General features: G+C 32.2%; 1 pseudogene; it reads right to left on the bottom strand.

Annotated features, from left to right (window-relative positions):
* Positions 1–8,931: 8,931 nt before the first annotated feature.
* On the bottom strand, positions 8,932–9,664 carry LOC108330163 (uncharacterized; annotated as a pseudogene).
* Positions 9,665–10,484: the final 820 nt, after the last annotated feature.

Raw genomic sequence — 10,484 nt, 5'->3', positions numbered from 1 at the left:
GATATGCATGATGCTATGAGTTGTGCATTATTCTTTAACACCAACCTTAATGATATGTAAATTACATTCTTCAGAGTGTCATGATTATTTTTTTTTGCTATAGTGCTTAACTGGGCATGTTAGTAGTTCGTTTGTGCTGTTCCACAGATGATTTACTTTTTTTTTTGTATTAGATAAAATGTTTTTGTTTCCCTATTGACTTGGTTTGTGTCTTTTTGATCCAAAACTGTTAAAACTTGAAAGTAGGTAATAGGGTGAAATCTATAATTAGTTCTCATACAATCCTTAGGTGATTTTTTTTCCTTCCATTCCTGAAATTGTTACTAAACAATGATGAATATATTGAAAACGTATACTAACCCATTGGATCTATCTCAACCACAAAGTTAGTTGAAGAAAGAAAGAAGGATTGCCAAATTTTATAGAGCTCTTTGGGCTTGAATTGTGAATCATGCATAGGCCCACCTATCTTGTACTGAAATCTAACTTTTTTATTAGAAGAGTGGGGCAAAAGGGATTTAATGTAATTGAGTCAAGAAGATTATATATCCATTTAATTTTAAAGTCACTGGTACAAAATGTGTTTTTAAACTCACACAATAGACCTCTATTTACATCAAACTGCTGTCTATCAAAATACAGTGACAGTTCCATAAATAAAGTGACCTTATAGGCCTCGATTAAGAGAAAACCGAAGTATAACAAGGCTACCACCTCGGTTGCAAAGTAAACTGGTGCCTAAAACCACCTACCTAACCAGGCTTTTTGGTCTGAAAAACTAATGAAAAGGTGCTACTGCCTCGGTTACACGCACAACCGAGACAAAAAGGCTCTACAACACGTCAAGTCAACCACACTTGCCTGCAACACATCAAGACAGCCACACTTTTCGAAAAGAATAATGGTTGATTTTTGTTGATTTTTGGTAATGACATTAGCATATCAATATTATGTTGATTTTTTGTTATAATTCTATCTACATTGAACTGATTTATGGTTAATTTTATTTTTCATTGAAAATAAATTTTTGGACTGTATTTCTGTGTTGTAGACACCTTTTATATATGTAGGTTTGTTTCTGTAATAACGAATGTTACAAGAACATAATCTTCTTTAAAAAAAAATGTACATTATATGCATCGGTTGTGATCATAACCGAGACAGAATGGGGTCTATTGCATCAGTTCTGGTCACAGCCGAGGTTGTAAACCGAAGCAATAAACGAAAAAAAAAAATGCCGAAAAAATACCCTCTATTGCCTCTGTTGTAACCAAAACCTCTATCAAAACTCCCCATGTACTACCTCAGTTACCTTGACCCGAGGTAATAGAGGAAGCAATAAACAAAAAATTGAAAAAAAAAATTATATAGAATACCCTCTACTGCCTTGATTGCAGACAAAACCAAGGCAAAAAGACCCATTTACGATCTCGGTTGCCATGAACTGAAACAAAAGACTCCCTTTTTTCCCTAGGTTCAAACTCGTTTTTGTCTCAGCTGAATATATCTCGGTTTATTAACCATTGCATATAAATGAAAATAATCATTGTCGTTTTTGTTTATTGCACTAGTGCATGTATTTTGTATATGTATAATTTATATCTTAAAAATTTGTATAATTTTGTTTAAATCACTCCAAATTTAAATTTAAATTTTATATTTAAAATGTAAAAATGTAATTCAAGATTGAATAACATTTGTTTATAATTAGTGAATTATAAACCAAATTCTATTTGGACCAACCAACAAACATATTTTTTTTACTCATTTTAAACCATAATATATATATATATATATATATATATATATATATATATATATTTTACAAGTGTAACTTTATATTTACATTTTTAATATTTTAAAAATATTATAACTTTTAATAGGGATAATGGGTGTCTGCGGAAGGTGGAGATTTGAGAAGGCCAAAGAAGACTATCTCACTTGTTTATGTAGATTTTTAGAGTATGCTTTTCAAATCCAAGGGTTGATCTTGTGATAGTTGGGTTTGGTTGTTTTGTGTTGAGTTGAGGATAAGGGTGATGAGTACGCAATAAGATTAGATAGATTATGTGAACTGTATGCGTGAAATTATTGTTTTGGAATTTTTTTGTGTTTTGTGGTAAAAGTGGAAATAAATTTTCCACTTGTTCTCTAGTCAGAGATGAAGTTTCACCTTGTTAGGGTTTCATTGTAAACTTTATTATCTGGGTGATTGAGATAAAACTTTGATATGAGAAAACAACACCAAAGGAATTTGCATTGCATCTTGCTAGTATGTGACACTGTTAGTTACGCCTTGTCAGTTCATAGTAAGCCTTGTAATCTATTAGAATAAATTTGGATAGTGTTTTACTTTTATTTGTTATATAAAACTTTTAATTATTTAGTGTAGATGTGGAATTACCAATTTTTTTTTATTTATAAAATCACACGTTACATACGGATTTTTTTCATATATAATTACATACGAATTTTATATACGAATTTTTTCGTATATAATTACATACGGATTTTTCCGTATATAATTACATATGAATTTTTTTGTATATAATTACATACGGATTTTTCTGTATATAAATTATATACGGATATATTCGTATATGATTTAGTTATGCCTTTTTTATATATAGATTTTTAACTGTATATAATCCGTATGTAACATCATGTTATATACGGATTTTAGACATTATATACGGATTTTGGTATTATGTAATTATAATTTTTCTTGTAGTGTTTATAGCCTACTAATTCCACATTCACTCAATTTAAATATTCTAATCATTCCACATTCATCATTTTCAGAGCTCACCATTGATAATGATACCCGATTCAGGAAGACGAGTAGCGCAACATAACCACTGCAATCCATTTTACACACCAAACCCCATCACAACGCAAAACCAAGGCCTATTTATAGCCCACAAAGTAGTCCTTTTAGGATGTTATTTCTTTTTAAATAAAAATAGATCATAATTCATATTACTTAAAATAATAAGACGAGATTAAATAAATGTGAGACTCAAAATACTATTTAACAAAAAGATATTCATTTTTAGGAGACAATTTTGGTGTTAAGTGTGACGTAGAGTGTTTGATTGTGATCCAAACCAACACCCGAAACAATATAAGTTCATATTTAAGATGTAAGTCCTCTTGACTATCTCTTATACTATCATGAACACTTGAATGTGAATGATCACTCATGTTGTAAAGTTTCAAAATACTTTACAATTATGAGTGAGAAAGGTTTTCACAATTAAATTTTTTGTTTTTGATGAATGATTTCAAAAGAGAAACAATAGAGTAAGGATCTTTCAAGTAGCTTCTAGGAAAGAGATGTAAGTCACAATGGACAAGTTTAGAAATCAAATCTTTCCTAAACAAAATATCCTTAAGTTGCCTTACCTAAGTTTTTAAGAAGAAATCTTTCAAAACTTTTTTAAAAGCAAAAATGTTCCTAAAACCAAAAAAATGTTTATCTAAGAAAGTTTCAAACAACTTAAGTATCACGAAAACTTAAAAGAAATAAAACAATATATAAAAGGAAAGTAGAAAGAATTGAATACTATGTAAACAAGTAAACTAATGATCCTATGTGAAGATGCAAATGACATTTAAGAGTCACTTGACACATCTTCACTTCTAAGAGTGAAAACTAAACTATTATACAATTTTAACAATGGACATAGAATTGTACCAAAGACATTTTCACCAACGTGTTTGTAGTCATCAGGTCTCGCGCAAAAGAACAAATAAAGCCAAAATGAGTCTTGCATTGTTTCGTTTATGTTTTTAAAACAGATTTAATATTGGACTAGGTAATGACGGACACATTATACTTTTTTGATGTCAGTTAAAAGAGGAATTGACCTCAATTTTTCTTTTCACATCTGTTATATGGAAGATAAATTTCAATTTTGTGATTTTAATTATAAAAATATCATTAGTCATTTTTTATATTGATGTTTTTTCAAAAATTGACGTCAAATGGATGACATTATAAATATTTTTCGTGTTAGTGCTTGTTGGCTCAATCACAAGGTCATAATTTTCCTCCAAACTATAAAAACTAAATGTTGAGACAAAACTCGTAAAAATAGGAAACACTCTACTAGTCTTCATGTTTCTCTTTCAATTTCGTGAATTTATGCTTTTTAATCTTTGCAAACAAGTATGGGAATAAGCACCCTCCACCCAATTTTGTAATCATCACAATTTGATCTCTTATTTCAACATAAATAAAAGATGAGAAAGTTTGGAAACTACACTAATTTGAGAGATGAAATAGAGTGAGTTAATTACAAAGATAAACCCAATACGAAGCCGTTAATGGTACCATACAAACGAAGTCCATGGTAGCATTCAATTCAACGGTTACTTACAATTATTTTTTATTGATATTTTATTAAATAAGTTAATTTATGTATTAATTATATATCTTTAAGAGGTTAGCCTCATACTCAATTGTTAGACGTCAACTCTAATACTTAACCTACCTACCTCATCCACACTGTAATACTCAACTTTAAGATGTGAGTCTTAGTACTCTCACCTTACTTAGTCTCAGTAAACTAATCTTAATACTCGACCTACTTGATCTTAGTACTTGTCATCTTCAATAATCGACCTACTCGAACTTTGTACTCAACCTACTCGGCCTCAATATTAGACCGTGGATTAACATATTATGTTATAATGAAATTTTTATATAATTCAAAAATAATAATAATAAATTTAATTTAAAATTATATTACAAAGAAATCACAATTTATTTTATTTTATTTTTCTCTTAAAATAACTAAAATTTAAACTCAATATTTTGAATTAATTATTTTAACGTAATTCTCCATAATTTTTTATCGACTGAAAAGAATAATATAAGAACCAAATTTCAAATGTTGTCTAATACTCTTAAGATAGCTTATTCTTTTTCTCTCATTTGTATAAAGATGAGTGAAAATTTATACTTTCATTTTATCTCTAAACTTATTTTTTTTATTTGAGTTTTTTACTTTAAAATGTTGTTTTAATTAGATTTTTTTAAATGGCTAATTTAGTTTGAGATTTAAAAATATGTTAAAAATAATTTTTTAGCCACATAAATATTTTTATTTAATTATAATAAAAAACATAAACATAATTTCCCAAATCTGTTCATACACTCTTTTTATACATTATCAATATACTTAGCACATATCTTGTATAATGAAAAAATTGGAGTATTATTAGACAAATAGCTCCCAATTGTTATGGTGGTATTGACAAAACTTAATAAATCAATCTTAAGATCCTCGCAAACCCTATCGAAGGAAACATCCGCAACGGTAGAAAACCCTGAAAAGAGACAATCGCAGAGTTTCCTTTCATTGGATAACAGTATCTTCTCCGCTACCTTGCACGTCTAACCAGTTCATAATATTCCATTCATTGGATTCTTCAAACAATCGAACAAAAACGATTTTGTTTTCTCCCACGAACCTTAAACCTCAACTTCCTCCAATTTCATTTCGACTTCGCAGTTGCAGAGGAGAATGGGGGCTTTCAGCACTTAATTTTATTTCATTTCTCAACTTTGCCCTTACTTAAAAACGTGTTTCCACTCTTTACACTTTATTTTTTATTCAAAAATTAAAAAAATACAATTTAGTCACGTTTTTAATGTCACGTAATAAAAAAACTACACTATCAGCATGTCACGTAACACCCTCCTTAACGACGTTTGATCAATTTGACGGAAAGTCTTTATTTGATCCAATTTTACAAAAATAAGGATCCAATTGAGGCGCCGAAAAAGAAGAGGACTTATTTGAGATTATGGGCGAAAATAGAAACCTAAAATGACACTAAATCAACATATTTAACCCTATAAATTTCATACACCTGATTTTTTTAGGAAGAGAAACCTAACCTCTAACTATTTTCGGAAATTGAAGATGCAGGAAGAAACGTTTGAAGTTTGGAGTTATAGGTAGAAACACCCATTTTTTAACTCATCTCAAGTTTGCAAACCGGCCAGTGAAGAAATTACACTTTTTTCAAATTTTCTTTCTTATTATAGAAGATATAAAATACTAGGATATATGATTTTAATACTTTTATTCTTATTAATTAAATTAGTTGAAATATAAATTTTGTAAGCCTATTTTTTAAAATAAAAAATATTCATAATTTTATTAAATACAAACATGTTAAAAATTTCATAACAGTTAACTAATTCAATAATGAAAACTAAATTTGAAGTAATTAAAATTGTCAAAGATACAATTTTGTAATCATCACAATTTTGATCTCTTATTTCAACATAAATCAAAGATAAAAATGTTTGCAAACAATACTAATTTGAGAGACGAAATAAATTACAAAGGTACAATCCAATACGAACCCGTTATTGGTAGCATACAAACGAAGTCCATAGTAGCATACAATTCTACCATGTTACCTACAATTATTTTTATTGATATTTTATTAAATAAGTTAATTAGTGTAATAATTAAATATCTTTAGTTTCAAGATGTCAGTCTCATACTCGACCCATTTGGTCTCATATTCAATTGTTAGAGGTCAACTTTAGTAATCTTCCAATAATTCTTACAAATTTTTGTGACAATTTTGTACTAAGAGTTTTATGTAAATATTTGGACATAAGCAAATTTGAGGAAGGTAAATTATTTTATCTACATTTGCTGTTTGGAAAAAAGTTAGAATAAATTGAATAAAAAAATGTAATTGGTTTGGTAATTCATATTGTAATTGAAAAGACGTGATGGAAGAAAGTAAAAGAATAAGAAGAAAGCAGAAACTTATATATTTTATCACACATAAAAGAAGGATAGAAGAAGTCACAAAAACATTTTATTAAAACTAAAAAAAAGTTGGAAGATGGAAGAAAGGAAAGATGGTAGGCAGTCCTTGATCCAATAAGGTGGAAGAAGGATTCAACAGGCCTTGGCAATTCTGTCAATCACCATTTGGATTTATAGGACATTCATCAACATTTTGAGACCTCACCATTGAGACTGATAGCAGACTGAGGGAGAGGAAGACTGCCAAAACACATTTCATCAAACCCATTATCGCAACACTACTTCCTTACTTTTCTTTTTTATTCTCAATCATTAACAACTCCACCAATGCCCTATTTATAGCCCACTAACTTCTGCTTTTTGGCTTCATCATTTATTTTCACTTAACCAAACTATAACTAGATAACCCTACTCGACCCATTTGGCCTCATACTCAATTGCTCGAGGTCAACTTTAGTATTAATTATTTATGTCATATTTATAAATCTTCCAATAATTCTTAGAAATTTTTGTGACAATTATCTACATTATTTGCTGTTTCGAATAAGTTACGATAAATTGAATAAAAATATGTAATCGGTTTGCTCATTCATATTGTAATTGAAAAGACGTGGTAGTAGAAAGTAAAAGTATAAGACGAAAGCATAAACTTATATTATATATATTTAAAATATGAAAGATCTGGAATATAAATTGTCCCGTGAAATAAATAAACAATCTCTTTGTTTGTGTAGGTTAAATATATATGTATATATTAGGAAGAATGAACGTAAAGATAAAATATAATTATGTTATGATTGGTGTGTGATAATGTATGTTATATAAGAAGATAGAAGAAAGATAGAAGAAGTAAAGGAGAAGTCACATAAACATTTTATTTAATGAAGAACAAGTTTGAAGATGCATGAAAGGAAAGATGGTAGGTAGTCCTTGATCCAAGGGTGGAAGAAGGAGTGTAAAAGAAAAGAAGACGGAAAAGCGTAAAAGAAGAAAACAAGAAACATAGGAATATGTGACTGGCAGCGGGGATGAGATCAAGACCCCACGGTGATGTTACAGGTATTAATTATTGTGCTTATGGATACGTTAGGAAGCACGAACGGGATGGATCTTGGAATTAGTGCTCTGGAATTGCGAAAGCAAATACCAATTTGGACAGCACTAAACCCCTGAAGGAGGGAGCAGCAGATTGTGGAATTTGAACCTCCGAATAACAGGCATGCACCGAAAAAACTCACCAGGACATGTACTCTGAGACCTCACCATTGAGACTGATAGCAGACTGAGAGAGAGGAGGAGTAGCCCAACATACTGTCTCGAACCCATTTCACACACCTAATTATCACAACACTACTTCCTTGCTTTTCTTTTCTATTGCGAATGATTAACAACTCAACACCAACACCCTATTTATAGCCCATTAACTTCTGCTTTTCGGCTTCATCATTTATTTTCACTTAACAAAACTAGAACTAGATAACCCTTTCCCTTAATTATAAAAATTAATACTTCTTTATTTTTTTTACTTAACAAATAAATTCATTTCATTCAATACACTTTTTATTCTTACTCTCTTATCATACTTGTTTGTGTTTATTATACCGGTTGAGTACTAATTACATTTGGTTTCTAACTTTTTTTTTACTCCATTTTTTGTCAATCCTCGCTTAGTCTATAACGGTTCGAATCATACTTACAAAAGGTACACTCGTACTTAAGTCAAAAAGGGTTTATTCTCTCTAGTATTAAATACACTAGTGCAGTTAATGAAAACGATACCGGTTATTTTCGTTGATAGGCACCGGTTCCTGAACTGAGGCATATTCAAGCGAGGTAAAAAATAGTAGACTTCATGTCTCGGTTCAAAACCGAGGCATAAAATGGTAGGATTATGTCTTGGTTCAAAATTAACCGAAGTCGGTTCTCCCCCTCTACTGCCTCGGTTGGCGCCTGAACCGAGACAGTAGGATCCTTTTTTATTTTTTTTCTTCTTCTTTAGCCCGTCATATTGAATATCTGGAATTCTACTTCATTGCATTCAAATACAAGCATCTGTCACCTTTCATAATTATTGAATCTGTGGAATTCTACATCATTGCATTTAAACTATAAATCAAACACATAACAGTCAGCTTCCAAGGGTTGGACTCCTTGAAGGACTAGTGGTAGAGCACCCAGTTGCAGCCATCCTCATCTTCTCAATCAGAGCTTCAATATTCACCTGCTCTGACAAAATCTCCTCCAGTTGCCTCTGCTCAATCACCAACTTCACTCTTCACACGTTGTTCTTAGCCACTGGCAACACTTCAAGCACCAACCCATTTGACAAATTCTCAACATAATCACACGCTGCAGACTTACTTCGAAGACCTCTCACTCCTTCTTCAACTCCAACTTTGTCACAACAACGTTTTTGCTCGTCCTTCAACGAAAGAAGATAATAGAAAAGACCATAGCTTAACCTCTCTTGCTCCGGCAAAGGTTCTGAAGCATAACCCTTGCGGAATATACCATAACCAGGGTAATGTTGAAGCACTTGAGCCATAGTCTTGGGAGCTTTGAACTACAAAATGGCTCCGCTGTCACTCATAACCCGAATAGTATGGTGACATTCTCAAGTGGTACCCTTCACGGAACACCATAGAACCACAGGAGAACCAGGACGTCGTCGCGACTCTACCAATCTTCAACACTCCATTCATCGGACCACCTTTACCGGACCACCATAGAACCACAGCGAGAGCTCTCTCTCTCCTTCGCACAACCTGCAATATTCCCCCAATCTCTCTCTCTCCTTCGCACCGAACCACTGCGACTCCACCAATCTCTCTCTCCTTCGCACCACAGAGCACCACTGTCATGAAATCGTAAATAAAATTGTTTCCCCTAAACTCCAAATCGCGTCGTCAAACCCTAAATCAAGGAAATTCGTTCAACTCTTCTCTTCGCACCGTGGCACCATCTTCTCTGCTCGCCAAACGCCTTAGATCGGTGAGCCTCCCGTCATCGTCGTCGCGGTACTCGTCTCTACCATCGCGCCTCCTCTCTGCTTTCGACGCCGACCACCATCGTCATCCTCGCCGAAGCGCAAGCTGCTGCAATGGAGGAAAGAAGGATTCACCAATTGAATCAATGAAATTGAACAAGAAAGTGTTTTGTTCGGTCAAAAACAAAGGAGAAGGTGTGAGAAGGATGAAAATGGTGTTAATCGAAGTTTCAATCGGTGAGTTCAGAGGCATGATGCATTCAACTGGTAGGAATGAAATAAATCAGTGGTTTAAACGGCCAAAAATGGAGAAAACTGGGTGAGTGATGATGAACCCTAGCAGAGGCCGAAGATAGGTTTCAGGAGAGGCTATGCTGTGAGAATGGAAATGTCTCGTGAAGGCACTGGAAGTAATGAAGTAATACATATACTGACTCGGTTATACCCTTAACCGAAGTAATACATTTTTACTGCCTCGATTCCTTCCTCCGACCGATGCCTATACTCAGATTATACGCTTCGGGTGGTTTCTAACCGAGATAATATGACTATTATGCCTCGGTTCCTGTTGAACCGAGACCTATAAATTTAAATGGTTCTAGTTTGTGTAAACTGAGACGTATTAGCCGCGTTAAAAAACCTTTTTTTTACTAGTGATATAACAATCAATAATCATAATTGTTTCACATGATCCC

Source organism: Vigna angularis, chromosome 4 (genome assembly GCF_016808095.1).
Source record: "Vigna angularis cultivar LongXiaoDou No.4 chromosome 4, ASM1680809v1, whole genome shotgun sequence".
NCBI classification, from domain to species: domain Eukaryota; kingdom Viridiplantae; phylum Streptophyta; class Magnoliopsida; order Fabales; family Fabaceae; genus Vigna; species Vigna angularis.
This window is presented reverse-complemented; position numbering and strand designations above follow the sequence as displayed.